Below are 21121 nucleotides of genomic sequence, written 5' to 3'. Positions count from 1 at the left end.
GGGAAGCTCGGGCTCACTGTCCAGGACATAGAAATAAAAGCTGAGGATGCTCTGAGGCATCTCTTGGATCTCTATAAGCCTCCATCATTTCTGCTGAGTAGGGTTGACAGATAAAATATAGGCTCTTCAGTTAAATATGAATGTCAGAAAAACAACGAGTACAGTTTTAAGGTAAGTATGCCCCAAATAGTACATAGGATCTACTTATACTAAAAGTGATGACTTATTATCCATGTGAAGTTCAAGTTTAACTGGGTATCCTGTATTTTTATTTAGTAAAGGTGACAGCCCTACTGATGATCCACAATGAAGGCAGTTCAGGAACGGTACATGCTGGCTCTTGGACAGTCAAAAATGGCATCAGCAGATCCAGGTACAGTATGAAATTCTTTTTGGATGTAGCTCAGAAGCCATGGCCAGCCCTTGACTGCAAGTACTGCCTCGGGTTTCCCTGAGGTGGGGTAAACCTTCCTCTTAATGGCCTTTTGGTAAGTCTGGAAGACCATATCCAAGGGGAGCCCCAAAGTCAGTTTCATCCTCACAACCATGTGTCCAATTCCTGGAATTGGCTGCATGTGACTCACAAGAGCTGAGGAGGTTTGTGAAAATTGGGAGTGTCATAGCTTGAACCCTTTGTAGGTAAAGTTTTGGTGCTCTGAGAGTTTTAACAGGAGCAATGTGAAAGACTCCAGGTCCCCAGGTAGATAGAAACAATCCTGTTTTACTTCTGTGTATGTGACAAGTCTCTAATAGTTCACAGAGCAAATATCTGCTCTTAGAAAGACTGATCCAAGCTTGGATGTTTCTGGTGACAAGGCAAGGTCCTGAGTTTCAAGTTCACCTTTTATGGTTGAGGAGACAATAAGGTGGTCAGAAGGGAAATCATGGAGGAGACCTTGGCTTCATCCATTGTGCAGGCTTGTATATGTGGTTCTATGTAGATTGTGTTTCAAAGGTGGAGCTTGTTTACAACTATGAACATTCTCCGATGTGCTTTTTGGACCTTCATTCCCAGAGCGAGAGCAGTGCCGAGGCTCTAGAAATGCCATGGATATTCTGAGCTGTCAGTGGCATTTCCCAGGTACTGTTCCCCTGGTGCCGCTCCTTGAAATGTCCAAAGGGATTATCATCTGTCTTGTGGCGGGTCCTAGCATTGTGAAAGGAAGCTGCTGCACCTGGCTCAGAGGATTTCGGATGTGGTGGGAGGAGTAGTAGTACTACGACTATAAATTGTATCACAGCATATCTATTCCATCTTGAGAGTGGGGTTGGGGGGTTATGAAGGGGGGCTTTTATTGTACTTTTATACATTGTACCCTTGAAACTAATTCAATTTTTTTAAATTAATTAATTTATTTTGGGCTGCATTGGGTCTTGTTGATGCTAGCGGGCGTTCTCTAGTTGCAGAGAGCGGGGGCTACTCTTGGCTGTGGTGCACGGGCTTCTCATTGCAGTGGCTTCTCTTGTTGCGGAGCATGGGCTCTAGGCATGCAGGCTTCTGTAGTTGTAGCACGTGGGCTCGGTAGATGTGGCACACGGGCTCTAGAGCGCAGGCTCAGTAGTTGTGGCGCGTGGGGTTTGTTACTCCATGGCACGTTGGATCTTCCCACACCAGGGCTCGAACCCATGTCCCCTGTATTCCCAGGCATATTCTTAACCCCTGCTCCCCCAGGGAGGCCCAATAATTCACATTTTTATAAAGAGAAGATTCCTAATATTATTCCAAAATTTTAAAAATATGTAGTTGGATAACACTATGAAAAATTAACTGATATATTCTTTTTTTATTTCTCTTTGCTCCCTGGATTTTTTTCCTCATCCAGTCAGCTAGGCACTGTGAGTTCACTGCATTAGGAAGGTAAAGACTCATCAGAAATGAGGGAGAAAAAAAGAAAATTCTCAGGTTTGGAATGTTCAAAACAGAGGCCACAGTAGAACAGGTGAGAATTCTGTGAACAAAAAATAAATGTCGTCTCAAATGCAAAAAAGTATTCTCTGCACTGGGAGGCAGGAGAGGGAGGGAGGGAAGGACTGAAGGAGAGAGATCAGTGTGGCCAGGGACATGGAAACTGTGCTTGAGGACGATAGGCCCAGGAAGAGAATCAGAATCTGGAGAAGATTCAGCCTGCACGGGATCATTGCCTCCAGCCAGCACCCTCATGTCAGACCTCGGGAAATTCAGAGAGAGTGGGAGGAAGTCAGGAGGGCCACGCGCAGAGTCTGTGTGGCAGGGATTGTTGCCATTCCCTATTTGTGAGAAGTCCCCAGCAATTCCCTGGCATCCTTCTGGAAAATGCTGGCAGACGTCTGAAGCGCTTATGTGAAAGCTTGTTCACAAACCTTGAAAGACACAGATGTAGCTGACAGATAGATGCATAGATAGAAAAATGTCATTAAATAAAAGCTCCAGGAAAGGTTTGGAAAATGCCCTTTATTGCATAGGACGTTCCTATTGTCATATGTTGTTAGACTGAGTGCCGGTCCCTGCATCCTCCTTCAGACCATGGCATTCTGTCTGCTACGCTCCCGAGGGTCCTTACTTCTCCCTGGAAGGGATAAAGCAAATGAGGTAGAACAGGAAGAGACAAGAAGCACTCCAAGCTCTGCTGGTCAGGGTTACCCTCCAGCATTGCCTTAATGCTCAGAGCCACACACACCACAGTGAGCTTGGCTCCAGATCATCTACCACGCAACGAAGGTTCTGGAACATTTCCATATCTCGGGGGACCTCATTTCCACCTGACTCTCTTTCCTATTCCCCTTTGTCACAGAAGGCTAGGTACAGTGGTCAGGGTGAGATCTCGGCTCAGGAAGGCTCTCAGACCTCAAAGTTCTGGTCCTGCAAGGGCCCCTGTCCTCTCTTGAGACCACTCCTGGCTCTCTCTGCCGAGAAGGAGCTGCTGGCAGTACGTCCTCTAAGAGTTGAGGTCCATCGTGCAGACCCTGAGAAAACTCCTAGGAAAAGGCTCCACCTTCTTGTTTATGTCAAGAGAGGTCAATGTCTTTGGAAGTGCTGGGTGTGTCCCATTTGATGCAACTGCAGAGCCATTAGGTAAACCAGCACATGTGTGTGGCCCCTTCCCTTAGACTCCTCTGGGCCCTCGTGACATAGGCTCAGAAGACTGCCAGCCTCAAGCCTTACCTCTTGCAAGGGATGGCCACACCGTCTTCCAGGATCTTCGGTCCCATGAATCTCAGTTGCTGTTTGGAACTCAAAGGAGAGAAAAGACCCTGCCTGCGGGGTCTCTTTGGGCTGGGGCCTTCCCCCGTGTGCTGCTCTCCCTCATTCTCCTTTTCTTCTTGCTTCTCTTCCTCCTCCTCCTCCTCCTCCTCCTCCTCCTCCTCCTCAGGGGTGCTCTCGGATTCCACATTGCCCATCCACTGGGCCATGTTGAGATGAAAGACACGGCAGCTGAAGCCCTGCAGGACGCCGAACTTCACGTGCTGCTGGAGGATCTCCAAGGTGGGGAAGACCCGGCAGCAGGCCATGCACCTGAAGCCGGTCTCCATGGTCAGCATCCAGTCCGCTGTCTTGGCGCTGGGTCTCTCCTCGACGGCAGGTGGCCCTGATGGGCTGCCTGGCTCTGCCCTTTCCTCATACTCTTTCTCCTCCCCAGTGGGCTCACTGTGAGACAGGAGGCTTTCGGTGGACACATCAGAAGAGGGGTCAGTGTCTACTGCACACACATCCTCAGGAAGGGTCACTTCTTCTATCCTCAGCTGCTTTTCAGGCAACTCCAAGGGTTTCTTTGTCTTCCAGGAGACAGCGACACCCTTGTTCACTTGTACCTGCATGTAGTATATTTTCATGCCCCTTTCCTCTTTGTCTGGGTGCAGATAGTTCTTACAGGGTGAAGAGGGTGAGGAGGAGACACAGTGTGATGGGGAAGCGGTCTCTCCTTCTTCCTGATCCTGGGCTAGGGGTGGTCTAGGCTGGGCAGTGTCTCGATGAAATCTCCGGATTCCTGAAAAAGGAAATTAAAATCATAATAACATGCATGGGCCATGCTGGAAGCTGAGGGAGCAGGTGTGGTAGACGAGAGAGGGACATTGGCACGACATAGCTATGTCGTGAGCTTGGTGTCTGTTGGCCGTAGGAAGGAGTGGTGTATCGGGTGTCATCTGTGGGCTTTTCATGTGCATGGAGGTGGGATACTGGAGCGGTGTCTGTATACAGGGGTGTGGAGTATGGTGGTGAGGGCTGCAGTATGTGAGGGATGCGGCTGGATGAGTGTACGACGAGGAGTGTGAGTTTGGGAATATCGGTGGTGCATTCCTTGTGGAACGGGGCTGTGGTGCAGGAGAGTACTGTGGAGCACGTGCTTGGGGTTGATGTGCACTGAGAAGGGCTGTGCCTGGAGGGCGCGTGTATGTGTGAGCTGTGTACACCTGAGCTGGATGGTCCTGCTCTCAGGCTGGAGGTGTATGATGCAGAACTCTGTCCTTCTCTGGAAGCAAAGGCAAAGACAAAGCCTACATTTTCCTCTGAAGATGCTTAATCTGGTCCCTCTTCCCTCCACCTCAAGCCCAGACCTTTCCGGCCCCTGCTCCTTGACTTCCCCACCATGGTAGTAGCAGTATTCACGCACACACTCCCAGATTCAGCTGGCATCCATGCCCTCGGAACAGCTCAGCCATCCTGCCCAGGCTCCTCCACAGAGCCCTCATCACCTCTGATGACCCTGGATTTCCTCTCAGCCTCCCTGGGATCTGTGTGCCTCCTGCCTCACAGCCAAGCACCCCCTCACCTGAGGAGCCCCGCGCCCTTACCAGCGTAGCTGAGCTTGCGCAGAGTAGAAGTACAGAAGAAGTATTTAGAGGCAGAGGAGACCTCCCCTGCCCCTGGGCTGCAGCCTTGGGCCACCACAGTGGATCCAAGCCGAGGGGGATCCTCTTGTGACTTCGAGATTCCTGAGGGAGGAATGAAAGGCTCAGGGTGGGTTCATCAGTCCTCTGTCCACAAATATTTACTGAGTGTGTGACACGTGTCAAGTGCAGTGAATACACACAGTTGAGTGTGGTTCCCAGTGGATCCTCCAGGATTTAATTCCAATCAATACTTATTCTCTCACTGTCTAGTTGGTAATGTAGGCCTCGGTGGTGACTGTGAGTGTGTGGGAAGAGTGAGTGATGTGTATCAGTTAAGTCTGTGGTAAGTGTGGGGTTGGCATGGGGAGCAGAGTGCAGACGTGTCTATCTGTGTCTGTGGCCTTTGTGTGCATGGTTTCTGTTCACAAGTCAGGAATTCTGGGACATGTAACTTTTCCTCATTACATGGTGTGGCTTGTATTTATGGTGCGTGTTCATTCATTCATTCACCAAGATTCAGTAAGCAGCTACTCCTGTGTATCCGGCACTCTTCCATTGTTGTAGTCTTTGGTAACGCTGCACATTCTAGTAGGGGAAGACACACACTAAACAAAACTACAATAAATAGATAATACATCAGCTGGTGGTAAGTATATAAGGGTTGCCAGACTTAGCGAACAAGAATACAAGGCACCCAGTTAAATTTCAGTTTCAGATAAACCCAGAATAATTTTTTAGTGTAAGTATTCCCATGCAGTATTTGGTCTGACTTAGTATTAGTGTAAGTATGGACCATACAATATGTGGGACATACGGATACTGAAAAATTACTTGTTGTTTATCTGGAATTCAAATTGAACTGGATAGCCCATATTTTCTCTGGCAATCCTGACATGGGTTACTGAGACTGTGGTTTACTGTGGTTTGTACAAAGCGGGTCTGGCATTACTCAAGAATGTGTTATAAGGGTGGTGTGTATGACACGTGACTGGTTCTTACAGAGGTATTTAGAGATGGCTGAAGTTAGCTGTGTTTGTGCAAGAGTTGAGGAGATACATGTATATATAGTGTGTGTGTGTGTGTGTGTCCTATATATATAGTGTGTGTGTCTATATATATATCTCATCTCCAGCGTTTGGTGTTGGAGGAGAGGATTGTGATACAGGTGGTTTGTATGAGAACGTAGTATAGGAGGGATGCGTGTATATACCTGCATGTGCTGTGTGTGGTTTACTAAGGAAGTTATATGTGGGGTGTGTGATATTTTTGCTGTATTAGAGTGTACATGGGTTTATGAGATACTGTCTCATAAAACACCCCTAACAAGAATTCTGTATACACTCTTACGTACACCGAGTGTCAGCCAGGTCCAGGCAGGGTGAGAAGAACTTTACCACGCAGACTTTATATCTGGTAAGCACTCTACCCCCATTCATCTCGCTCTTCTCTGCACTACCACACACACACACGCACACACACACACACACACACACTCACTCTCTCACACACACACACACAGGAACATAGAGCAAAATATTCTGAATGGTCAGGGGCAGTCATTGCCTTCCCCAGCCTGTCCCAGCCACTGCCTGGAAATCTGCCTGCTGTCTAGAGCTCCATTCCCAGGGCCCATCCTACAGTCTCCAGGGCCCTGGGCCTGGTAGGAGCTACTGAGCTCTAATCTGGGGCAGAGGCCTCTAGCTGGAGCTCTGGGGTGACCACCCCTCTCCCAGGGCAAGCTACTCGCCTACATTTAATGCATGCATGCACCACGTGGCCCGTGGCTCTCAGAGCCCCCCGCAGGACAATGAGGCCCTTTCTCACCCCCGCTCACGCAGTCTCAGTCTCTGGAAAAGCCTTCCCTTCCCTTGATCTCCTTTGGGAAATTCTTCCTGTTGAAGGAATAAATCCTCCTTGCTTTCAATATGACACCATCCCTAGACAAACAATCTTCTTTCAAAGTGCATTCCACTTGTCAAGATATTTTTCAACAGGGCCTTCAACTCATGGGGCTTCTCTTTCCACTTTGGTAAAAGAGGCCAAGCAACTCATGGGTCTCTCTCAGCATCCTTGCATCCTTCACATCCCCCACCTCATGACCCCAGGGAAAGATCCAAGAGAATAAGAGAGAAATCGGGGACTGAGAAAAGCTGCACCTCTAGGTCTGTGCAAGCAGGATGCAGCCTGCTGTGAGTCCGACAAACCTCCAGGCCTGGCTGCCTCAGGAGAGAGTCCTCAGACCAGCGGAGCTGACCTCCCATCTCCCAGGGGGCATCTGGCCGTTCTGTGCCGTCTCACACCACAGGGGCCCTCCAGATAGATATGGCAGCATCAGTGAGATAAGGTCTCTCGCTCCCTGCTTCACAGGTGACACGTTCTCAGTCCCCCGCTTCCTAGAGAAGCTTCAGTTTGGCAGAAACACATGTGCCCCAGACAAGTTGTCCCCCACATACCTCCTCCGTTCTCGGTAGTTTCCTGGGACTCTTCATTTTCCAGATGTTTCCTCTTTTGTCGCCGTTCCATCGTACCAACTAGAAGTCTCCCTTAGAAGATGCCTCAAGAGATGTCCAACTCCTCCTCTTCCCTACAGGTTGGCCCTTCTTGGCTCTTGGGCAATCCGTTGAAATGATTCAATACAAATAAAAATGTTCAAGTCTCCTAAATGGCTGAAAAACTTGTACCACTTAGTGAACCAGCAGTACTGCCTAGTGCTCACCAGGGCTGTTATGTTTGCAAGGTTGCCAGGCGCACAGTGGAATTCTGTGACCTCAGTGATGACATCAAAGCATTCGGTGGACCTAGGTTGAGCACAGTGTCTGCAGTAGCACACGCCCCATTTTCAAGAACAATTCCTTTTTCCCAGCTGAAGCTTTCCCGTGAAAGGGAAAGGTTCATACCATATCTATTATAAATTGTATCATACCATGTCTATTATAAAATTCACATTTTGATTGGAGATCTTTTAATGTCTTTTCTAGAGAGATTTAATATGAATATTTTAAATGGTCTCCAGTTTCCCTGTGGATTATTGACATTTTAAACTCTGCACTTCAATTTTCCCTCAATACGTGTAATTTTGTCATGGCTATTTCTGTACTTAAAGATGAGGAACTATATAATTGATTTCTTCATTTTTTCCCCATCTCTTTCCAAGGTACTGCATTTGATTGTGTCTTGCGACTGAGTGAAAAATGCTAGTCTTGAGTCAGGACATTGGGCACTTTAGCAAGTAACTCAACCTATCTGGGCTTCAGCTTCTGTATGTGCGATCAAGAGGCTTGGACTAGCTGACTTTTCAAATGCTGTGTTTCTTTGATTCACTCTCACTTACTGATCTGCTCCTTAAGAAGAGGGTCTGTTCTCATAAAGTAACAACAGTCTTTTCCTAACCTTGGGTTGGGCGGAGTTTATCTGTTCGTACTCAGTTTGTTAGTTTTATTGCCTTCTACATATGCTTAGCTCTAAATAATTTATATGGCTCTTGTGACTATTTTTAGATCTTTTTTTTTCTTATTTTTCTTTTACAGTTTCTAATTTGTTATCGCCAGTGTAGAGGAGCCTGATTGACTTTTAAAATTTATTGATCTTGTATGTGTGTGCCTTGTTGAACCGTCTTATTAGTTCCTGCTAGTTTATCTGTGGGTACTTTTGGGTCTCCTAGATAAATGAGCATATTAAATGTAAATAATGTGTTCTTTGGATAAAGTTTATTTTCTTGCATCTCTATATATAGAAGCAATATGTTGAATTGATTTAAATATTTAAATACTTACATACCTGTTATCACAATCTAACATTCTTTATCTTATTTTCTTTCAATCAATATTATGTTTTCAAGATTTATCCACGTGAATCCATATAGATCTAGGTCTTTGATTTTTGACTGTTTGATATTATTTGATCACATGCATATAGCATCATTTATTTTCCATTCAAGCATTATTGGACAATTGGATTGTTTCCCTCCCTTCTCTAGAACAAACAACATTTCCTAGAATATCCCTGAAGATGTCTGACAGTCGAGAAGGGCCAGGCTGCCCGAAGGATTGCTACTTGCTTTTAGCCACCTTCCAACAGGCCGTCTCCAGCCAGCAATTTGATGCACCGCTGAAATGAGAACTGCCCCAAATGTGAAGATCTTAGGAGCTTCCTAGAAGGTGGGAGGTTAATGATAGGCATCCTGCTAGGATCCCAAGGCAGTCTGAGCTGGCCTGAAGCTCATCTTCCTCCTCCACATCTCAAGAGAAATGTGGAGGAAAGAAGACTTCAAAAACTGTGAGCAGGCAGAGGGAGAGATATTGGGGGCCGAAGCTGTAACTGAGGTCTTGGAGTGGGCTGTGAGCACGCAGAGCCTCTAGAGAGCCAGGCTCTGCCTTCTGAGAACTTCTCCCCTAAGGCTGCTCATAATTCACGTGATACCAGCCATATAGAGCCGACTTGGCCCACACTGTCACACAAAGCCTTATCAGAATCTCTTCTTCTTCATACACTCTTGTGTCTGTTACTTGGTTATTGCCTTTGGTACTCCACTGATGTGAACCACAGTCGCCAGGGGATGGAGGACACTAGTGACCCATCTTGCTCTGTGGCCTCCGTCCACAGCTTGAGGGTAAGGGAAGAGGCCAAATGTAGGTCAAGAAGGAAAGATGGAGTTTGAAGAGAAGACCTGAGTTAAGGGTGTCTTCTCAAATCCTGATGACTGAAATGTAGCTCCAATACCTGAAGTCCTGCTTGTTCTCAAGGCTGACCGCGGGGCTGGGTGCACTCAGTGAAGGAACCGTATACACTTAGTATTTCCTTGCTTGCTCACACTTGCCCTCCTCTGATACACCCTCTGCAAGACTGATCTTCCCCTGAAACAACTTTCCACCTGCCACTGTCATCTCATGAACATTTGCTTCCCCTTCCTAGTGTCCCCCTAGAATGCCATTGCAGCCAATTCATAATTTGATAATCATGCTGCTTACCATAGTCTCAGCAACTTCTGATAAATTTTATTCACTTTATTCCATAGTCTTCACCCATCAATAATCTTCCTTAACTTCCTAGCTGCAGGTTAACCCATTCGGAATCATTTCATTTTCTTTCTCTTCTTTGGCAAATCCTTTCTATCTTTTAAGGTCATTTTCTTGTCTCTCTACCATCTTGCCTTCCTGAACTCTTTTTTTTTTTTTTCGTTTATGTAACCTTTCAATCTCCTTCCCCAATTTCCTCATAAACATTGAGAGTTCATTCCTCACCCATTAGACAGCGGTTTATGAATGGCCAGACATAATGGACTCAGAATGAGTTGGCACCCCCGAGGTACCTGTCTTGCTGCGGAGCCACAGGTGAAGGGCTGTCTGCTGGACACATGTTTGCATGGAGTCGGGCTGAGTGGCCTCAGGGTGTTTGCCCTGCACTTGTGTGTGTTTCTCCCTAGTTGGTTTCCTTGTCCAGCCACCTGTGACCTCCCTCCATCCAGCCCAGGGAATCCTTCTCATCACAGGGGTAGGATGTTTGTCTCATTTTCCATCACATCCTTTCCCCAAAGTTTGGTTGTGAGTTGTTCCCATTCCAAAGACCTTTCCTCTTTGAAGAGAAAAGAGAAAATCTTTTCTCTCCTTTCCTCTCACTTCACTTCTGCTCTATTATCTCCTCCATCCAGAATGGCCCACTGACTCACATGGGTGTAGATCCGAAGATGGCAAGAACTGCCAGCAATTCTGAGATAATAATACGGATGGATCAGGAAAACTTGAAAACCTTTATCCCGCCACATTAAAAAAAATTGCACTTCCAGTGTATTCAGAGTCTCAGTGTATTAACACAAATGATAGAGAAATTGAATGACACTCAAGTTTTTCTTTCCTCCTTTCCTGATTTATTCTAATCTTCCATGCTAACATGATGAACTATTTGTTAGGTAAAGTTTCAGACATTTTCTACCCATGCACACTTTTCTTCTTTTCACATAAGAGTGTGAACTAGGTCACTTTCAACATGCTGTGATTCTGTGATGCACTGTCTCCCACCGAGTCACCCACTGATAAAGTCATCTGTTTCACGGAGAACTATTTCCAATAGCTAATAGCCAATGTCTGTGGAGTGCTTACTCTGTGTCGGTTTCTTGTAACTACTTTACAGATCACTTGTACAACGTACCCATGGACCAGGTACAATTATGACCCCCAAGTGACAGATAAGTGCAGATAAGTACACATAAATACAGAGGCCAAGCGACTTGCCCAAGACACTGGAGCAAATCAAAATCCATGCCTCTGTAATCATTTTGCTCTATTGCCTCTGTCTGGGAGGCTTGATGATTTGGCAACTAAAACCTTAAATAGCATGTTCCATTTTTATATCTGTGACACAAGCGTGGGGCTGTGATATGGGGTAACTAACCTGACTACTTTTGAAAACCCTTATGCACCTGGATGAAAGTAAGCCAGGGACTGCAAGCTATAGATTTAAGGTTTCCTACCAACTTTTAAAAATAGCTTCTTGAATGCAATTTACGTAGTGTCAAGTCTAGGATGTAGTCCAAATAGTAACAGAAAAATGGAGATATGTAGAAAAATACTTAAAGTTGACAAGTATTGGGAGTGTAGTGTTTTGGGGGCCAGTGTGTAGACCACAGGAAAACTTGCTGTTTCCATCCCAAAGGGAAGAGCCGTACGTTGCAACTGCCAAGGTCCCTGGGGCAGCAAGTGTGCTCACTGCTCAGTAAAGAAGCATCCTCAGTTTGATAGAATCATATGGGAGCCTTACATTTGGTTAGCAGTTCTACCTTCTTGATGTAATAATATTTTCAGGGTGTGGGAGGGTATCAAGCTCTGAAAATACCCTTGGAGAGATTTGCTTATTAAGTTTGGCTTTTTCAATCTCCCTACTACTTCTTGACTAAACACCAGGCGGTTTCCTTCACTTTTCAGAACCATGTTGTTTTTCCCTTGTCTAATGAACTTTGAAATACTTTTGGATGAGGTATTAAGTTTGGAAGAAAATAAACATCTCTTTAAAATAAGGAAGATAATAACAATGACAAGTAGAAAAAGCTCTAAAACAGAGAATATCCTCCATTCTAGCCAAAGACTGGGAGTGGAAGGTGCGTGCTCGCTGTCCAGGACGTAGAAATAAAAGCTGAGGAGGCGCTGAGGCGTCTCCTGGATCTCTATGAGCCTCCATCATTTCTGAAGGGTAGGGTTGACAGATAAAATAGAGGCTGTTTAGTTAAATATGAATGTCAGAAAAACAACAAGTATATTTTTAAGATAAGTATGCCCCAAATAGTTTATAGGATCTACTTATACTAAAAATAATGACTTATTATTCATGTGAAGTTCAAGTTTAACTGGGTATCCTGTACTTTTATTTACTAAATCTGACAGGCCTACTGATGATCCACAATGGAGGCAGTTGAGGAGCGGTACATGCTGGCTCTCGGACAGTCAGAAATGGCTTCAGCAGATCCAGGTACAGTATGAAATTCTTTTTGGATGTAGCTCAGAAGCCATGGCCAGCCCTTGACTGCAAGTACTGCCTCGGGTTTCCCTGAGGTGGGGTAAACCTTCCTCTTAATGGCCTTTTGGTAAGTCTGGAAGACCATATCCAAGGGGAGCCCCAAAGTCAGTTTCATCCTCACAACCATGTTTCCAATTCCTGGAATTGGCTGCATGTGACTCACAAGAGCTGAGGAGGTTTGTGGAAATTGGGAGTGTCATAGCTTGAACCCTTTGTAGGTAAAGTTTTGTTGTTGTGAGAGTTTTAACAGGAGCAATGTGAAAGACTCCAGGTCCCCAGGTAGATAGAAATAATCCTGTTCTACCTGTGTGTATGTGACAAGTCTCTAATAGTTCAGAGAGCAAGTATCTGGTCTTAGAAAGACTGATCCAAGCTTGGATGTTTCTGGCGACAAGGCAAGGTCCTGACTTTCAAGTTCACCTTTTATGGTTGAGGAGACAATAAGGTGGTCAGAAGGGAAATCATGGAGGAGACCTAGGCTTCATCCATTGTGCAGGCTTGTATATGTGGTACTATGTAGATTGTGTTTCAAAGGTGGAGCTTGTTTACAACTATGAACATTCTCCGATGTGCTTTTTGGACCTTCATTCCCAGAGCGAGAGCAGTGCCGAGGCTCTAGAAATGCCATGGATATTCTGAGCTGTCAGTGGCATTTCCCAGGTACTGTTCCCCTGGTGCCGCTCCTTGAAATGTCCAAAGGGATTATCATCTGTCTTGTGGCGGGTCCTAGCATTGTGAAATGAAGCTGCTGCACCTGGCTCAGAGGATTTCGGATGTGGTGGGAGGAGTAGTAGTACTACGACTATAAATTGTATCACAGCATATCTATTCCATCTTGAGAGTGGGGTTGGGGGGTTATGAAGGGGGGCTTTTATTGTACTTTTATACATTGTACCCTTGAAACTAATTCAATTTTTTAAAATAAATTAATTTATTTTGGGCTGCATTGGGTCTTTGTTGCTGCTAGCGGGCGTTCTCTAGTTGCAGTGAGCCGGGGCTCTTCTTGGCTGTGGTGCACGGGCTTCTCATTGCAGTGGCTTCTCTTGTTGCGGAGCATGGGCTCTAGGCACGCAGGCTTCCGTAGTCGTGGCACGTGGGCTCGGTTGATGTGGCACACGGGCTCTAGAGCGCAGGGTCAATAGTTGTGGAGCGCGGGCTTAGTTTCTCCATGGCACGTGGGATCTTCCCAGACCAGGGCTCGAACCCATGTCCCCTGCATTCGCAGGCATATTCTTAACTACTGCTCCACCAGGGAAGCCCAATAATTCAGTTTTTTATAATGAGAAGGTTCCTAATATTATTCCAAAATTTTAAAAATATGTAGTTGGATAACACTATGAAAAATGAACTGATATATTCTTTTATTATGTCTCTTTGCTCCCTGGATTTTTTTTCCTCATCCAGTCAGCTAGGCACTGTGAGCTCACTGCATTAGGAAGGTAAAGACTCAGAAGAAATGAGGGAGAAAAAATAAAATTCTCAGCTTTGGAATGTTCACAACGGAGGCCACAGTAAAACAGGTGAGAATTCTGTGAACAAAAAATAAATGTCGTCTCAAATGCAAAAAAGTATTCTCTGCACTGGGAGGCAGGAGAGGGAGGGAGGGAAGGACTGAAGGAGAGAGATCAGTGTGGCCAGGGACATGGAAACTGTGCTTGAGGACGATAGGCCCAGGAAGAGAATCAGAATCTGGAGAAGGTTCAGCCTGCACGTGATCATTGCCTCCAGCCAGCACCCTCATCTCAGACGTTGGGAAATTCAGAGAGAGAGTGGGAGTACGTCAGGAGGGCCACGCACAGAGTCTGTGTGGCAGGGGTTGTGGCCGTTCCCTGTTTGTGAGGAGTCCCCAGCAATTTGCAGGCCTCTTCTGGAAAATGCTGGTGGACGTCTCTAGTGCTTATGTGAAAGATTGTTCACATACCTTGAAAGATACAGATGTAGATGACAGATAGATGCATAGATAGAAAAATGTCATTAAATAAAAGCTCCAGGAAAGGTTTGGAAAATGCCCTTTATTGCATAGGACGCTTCTATTGTCATAAGATGTTAGACTGAGTGCCGGTCCCTTCATCCTCCTTCAGACCACGGCATTCTGTCTGCTACTCTCCCGAGGGTCCTTTCTTCTCCCTGGAAGGGATAAAACAACTGAGGTAGAACAGGAAGAGACAAGAAGCTCTCCAAGCTCTGCTGGTCAGGGTTACCCTCCAGCATTGCCTTAATGCTCAGAGCCACACACACCACAGTGAGCTTGGCTCCAGATCCACTACCACGCCACGAAGGTTCTGGAACATTTCCATATCTCGGGGGACCTCATTTCCACGTGACTCTCTTTCCTATTCCCCTTTGTCACAGAAGGCTAGGTCCAGTGGTCAGGGTGAGATCTCGGCTCAGGCCCAAGGCTCTCAGACCTCAAAGTTCTGGTCCTGCAAGGGCCCCTGTCCTCTCTTGAGACCACTCCTGGCTCTCTCTGCCGAGAAGGAGCTGCTGGCAGTACGTCCTCTAAGAGTTGAGGTCCATCGTGCAGACCCTGAGTAAACTCCTAGGAAAAGGCTCCACCTTCTTGTTTACATCAACAGAGGTCAATGCCTTTGTTAGTGCTGGGTGTGTCCCATTTGATGCAACTGCAGAGCCATTAGGTCAACCAGCACATGTGTGCGGCCCCTTCCCTTAGACTCCTCTGGGCCCTCGTGACATAGGCTCAGAAGACTGCCAGCCTCAAGCCTTACCTCTTCCAAGGGACGGCCACACCGTCTTCCAGGATCTTCTGTCCCATGAATCTCAGTTGCTGTTTGGAATTCAAAGGAGAGAAAAGACCCTGCCTGAGGGGTCTCTTTGGGCTGGGGCCTTCCCCCGTGGGCTGCTCTCCCTCATTCTCCATTTCTTCTTGCTTCTCTTCATCCTCCTCCTCCTCCTCCTCCTCCTCCTCCTCCTCAGGGGTGCTCTCAGATTCCAGATTGCCCATCCACTGGGCCATGTTGAGATGAAAGACACGGCAGCTGAAGCCCTGCAGGACACCGAACTTCATGTGCTCCTGGAGGATCTCCAAGGTGGGGAAGACCCGGCGGCAGGCCATGCACCTGAAGCCGGTCTCCATGGTCAGCATCCAGTCCGCTGTCTTGGCGCTGGGTCCCTCCTCGATGGCAGGTGACCCTGATGGTCTGCCTGGCTCTGCGCTTTCCTCATACTCTTTCTCCTCCCCAGTGGGCTCACTGTCAGACAGGAGGCTTTCGGTGAACACATCAGAGGGGCAAGTGCCTACTGGGCACGCATCCTCAGGAAGGGTCACTTCTTCTATCGTCAGCTGCTTTTCAGGCAACTCCAAGGGTTTCTTTGTCTTCCAGGAGACAGCGACACCCTTGTTCACTTGTACCTGCATGTAGTATATTTTCATGCCCCTTTCCTCTTTGTCTGGGTGCAGATAGTCCTTACAGGGTGAAGAGAGTAAGGAGGAGACACAGTGTGATGGGGGAGCAGTCTCCCCTTCTTCCTGAACGTGGGCTAGGGGTGCTGTAGGCCAGGCAGTGTCTCGAAATCTCCGCATTCCTGAAAAAGGAAATTAAAACCATAATAACATGCATGGGCCATGCCGGAAGTGAGGGAGCAAGTGTGGTAGACGAGAGAGGGACATTTGCATGATGTAGCTATGTCGTGAGCTTGGTGTCTGTTGGCTGTAGGATGGAGCGGTGTATCTAGTGTCATCTGTGGGCATTTCATGTGCGTGGGGGGGATACTGGAGCGGTGTCTGTATACAGGGGTGTGGAGTATGGTTGTGAGGGCTGTGGTATGTGAGGGATGCGGCTGGATGCGTGTACGACGAGGAGTGTGATTTTGGTAATATCGGTGGTGCATTACTTGTGGAATGGGGCTGTGGTGGTTGGGGTTTATGTGTGCTCTGAGAAGGGCTGTGCCTGGAGGGCAGATGTATGTGTGAGCTGTGTGGACCTGAGCTGGATGGTCCTGCTCTAAGGCTGGATGTGTATGATGCAGAAATCTGTCCTTCTCTGGAAGCAAAGGCAAAGACAAAGCCTACATTTTCCTCTGAGGATGCTTAATCTGGTCCCTCTTCCCTCCACCTCAAGCCCAGACCTTTCCGGCCCCTGCTCCTTGACTTCCCCTCCATGGTAGTAGCAGTATTCACACCGCCCCCACAGACTCAGCTGGCATCCACACACTCGGAACAGCTCAGCCATCCTGCCCAGGCTCCTCCACAGAGCCCTCATCACCTCTGATGACCCTGGATTTCCTCTCAGCCTCCCTGGGATCCTTGTGCCACCTGCCTCACAGCCAAGCACCCCCTCACCTGAGGAGCCCCTCACCCTTACCAGCGTAGCTGAGGTTGCGTGGAGTAGAAGTACAGAAGAAGTATTTAGAGGCAGAGGAGACCTCCCCTGCCCCTGGGCTGCAGCCTTGGGCCACCACAGTGGATCCAAGCCGAGGGGGATCCTCTTGTGACTTCGAGATTCCTGAGGGAGGAATGAAAGGCTCAGGGTGGGTTCATCAGTCCTCTGTCCACAAATATTTACTGAGTGTGTGACACGTGTCAGGTGCAGTGGATACACACAGTTGAGAGTGTGGTTCCCAGTGGATCCTCCAGGATTTAATTCCAATCAATACTTATTCTCTCACTGTCTAGTTGGTAATGTAGGCCTCGGTGGTGACTGTGAGTGTGTGGGAAGAGTGAGTGATGTGTATCAGTTAAGTTTGTGGTAAGTGTGGGGTTGGCATGGGGAGCACAGTGCAGACGTGTCTATCTGTGTCTGTGGCCTTTGTGTGCATGGTTTCTGTTCACAAGTCAGGAATTCTGGGACATGTAACTTTTCCTCATTACATGGTGTGGCTTGTATTTATGGTGCGTGTTCATTCATTCATTCACCAAGATTCAGTAAGCAGCTACTCCTGTGTATCCGGCACTCTTCCATTGTTGTAGTCTTTGGTAACGCTGCACATTCTAGTAGGGGAAGACACGCACTAAACAAAACTACAATAAATATATAATACATCAGCTGATGGTAAATATATAAGGGTTGCCAGACTTAGTGAACAAGAATACAAGGCACCCAGTTAAATTTCAGTTTCAGATAAACCCAGAATAATTTTTTAGTGTAAGTATTCCCATGCAGTATTTGTTCTTACTTAGTTTTACTGTAAGTAGGGCCCATACAATATTTGGGACATACTGATACTGAAAAATTACTTGTTCTTTATCTGGAATTCAAATTGAACTGGATAGCCCATATTTTCTCTGGCAATCCTGACATGGGTTACTGAGACTGTGGTTTACTGTGGTTTATACAAAGCGGGTGTGGCATTAATCAAGAATGTGTTACAAGTGTGGTGTGTATGACACGTGACTGGTTCTTACAGAGGTATTTGGTGATGGCTGAAGTTAGCTGAGTTTGTGCGAGAGTTGTGGAGATACATATATATATATATAGTGTGTGTGTGTTTGTCCTATATATATAGTGTGTGTGTCTATATACATATCTCATCTCCAGCGTTTGGTGTTGGAGGAGAGGATTGTGATATAGGTGGGTTGTATGAGAACGTAGTATAGGAGGGATGCGTGTATATACCTCCATGTGTCGTGTTTGGTTTACTAAGGGAGTTATATGTGGTGTGTGTGATATTTTTGCTGTATCAGAGTGCACATGGGTGTATGAGTTACTGTCTCATAAAACACCCCTAACAAGAATTCTGTATACACTCTTACGTACACCGAGTGTCAGCCAGGTCAGGCAGGGTGACAAGAAATTTACCACGCACTCTTTATATCTGGTAAGCACTCTACCCCCATTCATCTTGCTCTTCTCTGCACTACCACACACACACACACACACACACACACACACACACACACACAGGAACATAGAACAAAATATTCTGAATGGTCAGGGGCAGTCATTGCCTTCCCCAGCCTGTCCCAGCCACTGCCTGAAAGTCTGCCTGCTCTCTAGAGCTCCATTCCCAGGGCCCATCCTACAGACTCCAGGGCCCTGGGCATGGTAGCAGCTACTGGGCTCTAATCTGGGGCAGAGGCCTCTAGCTGGAGCTCTGGGGTGACCACCCATCTCCCAGGGCAAGCTACTCGCCTCCATTTAATGCACGCAGAAACCACGTGGGCCGTGGCTCTCAGAGCTCCCCGCAGGACCCTGAGGACATTTCTCACCCCCGCTCACGCGGTCTCAGTCTCTGGAAAACCCTTCCCTTCCCTTGATCTCCTTTGGGAAATTCTTCCTGTTGTAGGAATAAAACCTCCTTGCTTTCAATATGACACCATGCCTAGACAAACAATCTTCTTTCAAAGTGCATTCCACTTGTCAAGATATTTTTCAACAGGGCCTTCAACTCATGGGGCTTCTCTTTCCACTTTGGTAAAAGAGGCCAAGCAACTCATGGGTCTCTCTCAGCATCCTTGCATCCTTCACATCCCCCACCTCATGACCCCAGGGAAAGATCCAAGAGAATAAGAGAGAAATCGGGGACTGAGAAAAGCTGCACCTCTAGGTCTGTGCAAGCAGGATGCAGCCTGCTGTGAGTCCGACAAACCTCCAGGCCCGGCTGCCCCAGGAGAGAGTCCTCAGACCAGAGGAGCTGACCTCCCATCTCCCAGGGGACATCTGGCCGTCTGTGCCGTCTCACACCACAGGGACCCTCCGGATAGATACGGCAGCATCAGTGAGACAAGGTCTCTCGCTCCCTGCTTCACAGGTGAGACGTTCTCAGTCCCCCGCTTCCTAGAGAATGTTCAGTTTGGCAGTAACCCATGTGCCCCAGCCATGTTGCCCCCCACATACCTCCTCCGTTCTCGGCAGTTTCCTGGGACTCTTCATTTTCCAGATGTTTCCTCTTTTGTCGCCGTTTCATCGTACCAACTAGAAGTCTCCCTTAGAAGATGCCTCAAGAGATGTCCAACTCCTCCTCTTCCCTACAGGTTGGCCCTTCTTGGCTCTTGGGCAATCCGTTGAAATGATTCAATACAAATAAAAATGGTCAAGTCTCCTAAATGGCTGAAAAACTTGTACCACTTAGTGAACCAGCAGTACTGCCTAGTGCTCACCAGGGCTGTTATGTTTGCAAGGTTGCCAGGCGCACAGTGGAATTCTGTGACCTCAGTGATGACATCAGAGCATTCGGTGGACCTAGGTTGAGCACAGTGTCTGCAATAGCACAGGCCCCATTTTCAAGAACAATTCCTTTTTCCCAGCCGAACCTTTCCCGTGAAAGGGAAAGGTTCATACCATATCTATTATAAATTGTATCATACCATATCTATTATAAAGTTCACATTTTGTTTGTAGATCTTATAATGTCTTTTCTAGAGAGATTTAATATGAATATTTTAAATGGTCTCCAGTTTCCCTGTGGATTATTGACATTTTAAACTCTGCACTTCAATTTTCCCTCAATACGTGTAATTTTGTCACGGCTATTTCTGTACTTAAAGATGAGGAACTATATACTTGATTTCTTCATTTTTTCCCCATCTCTTTCCAAGTTACTGCATTTGATTGTGTCTTGCGACTGAGTCAAAAATGCTAGTCCTTGAGTCAGGACATTGGGCCCTTTACCAAGTAACTCAACCTATCTGGGCTTCAGCTTCTGTATGTGCGATCAAGAGGCTTGGACTAGCTCACTTTTCAAATGCTGTGTTTCGTTGATTCAGTCTCACTTACTGATCTGCTCCTTAAGAAGAGGGTCTGTTCTCATAAAGTAACAACAGTCTTTTCCTAACCTTGGGTTGGGCGGAGTTTAACTGTTCGTACTCAGTTTGTTAGTTATATTGCCTTCTACATATGCTTAGCTCTAAATAATTTATATTGCTCTTGTGACAATTTTTAGATCTTCTTTTTTTTCTTATTTTCTTTTACAGTTTCTAATTTGTTATCGCCAGTGTAGAGGAGCCTGATTGAGTTTTAAAATTTATTGATCTTGTATGTGTGTGCCTTGTTGAACCGTCTTATTAGTTCCTGCTAGTTTATCTGTGGGTTCTTTTGGGTCTCCTAGATAAATGCGCATATTAAATGTAAATAATGTGTTCTTTGGATAAATTTTATTTTCTTGCATCTCTATATATAGAAGCAATATTTTGAATTGAATTAAATAGTTAAATACTTTCATACCTGTTATGACAATCTAACATTCTTTATCTTATCTTATTTTCTTTCAATCAATGTTATGTTTTAAAGATTTATAAACGTGAATCCGTATAGATCTAGGTCTTTGATTTTTGACTGTTTGATATTATTTGATCACATGCATATAGCATCATTTATTTTCCATTCAAGCATTATTGGACAATTGGATTGTTTCCTTCCCTTCTCTAGAACAAACAACATTTCCTAGAATATCCCTGAAGATGTCTGACAGTCGAGAAGGGCCAGGCTGCCCGAAGGATTGCTACTTGCCTTTAGCCACCTTCCAACAGGCCATCTCCAGCCAGCAATTTGAAGCACAGCTGAAATGAAAACTCCCCCAAATGTGGAGATGTTAGGAGCTTCCTAGAAGGTGGGAGGTTAATGATAGTCATCCTGCTGGGATCCCAGGGGAGTCTGAGCTGGCCTGAAGCTCATCTTCCTCCTCCACCTCTCAAGAGAAATGTGGAGGAAAGAAGACTTCAAAAACTCTGAGTAGGCAGATGGAGAGAGATTTGGGGCCGAAGCTGTAACTGAGGTCTTGGAGTGGGCTGTGAGGACACAGAGCCTCTAGAGAGCCAGGCTCTGCCTTCTGAGAACTTCTCCCCTAAGGCTGCTCATAATTCAGGTGATACCAGCCATATAGATCCGACTTGGCCCACACTGTCACAGAA

General features: G+C 46.5%; 1 pseudogene across 1 annotated transcript in view; it reads right to left on the bottom strand.

The window, feature by feature from the left end:
* Nucleotides 1-2496: 2496 nt before the first annotated feature.
* The window catches only part of LOC309811226 (protein FAM170A-like), an 86967-nt pseudogene continuing 68342 nt past the window's right edge, over nt 2497-21121 (bottom strand). The window contains exon 3 of the transcript in view: nt 2497-2546. The product of the transcript in view is annotated as a protein FAM170A-like (transcript). The remainder of the gene's footprint in view (nt 2547-21121) is intronic.

The sequence above is a fragment of the Mesoplodon mirus genome (assembly GCF_964341445.2).
Source record: "Mesoplodon mirus genome assembly, chromosome: 10".
NCBI classification, from domain to species: Eukaryota; Metazoa; Chordata; class Mammalia; order Artiodactyla; family Ziphiidae; genus Mesoplodon; species Mesoplodon mirus.
The sequence above is the reverse complement of the archived record's forward strand: the minus strand, read 5'-3'. Positions and strand labels throughout refer to the sequence as shown.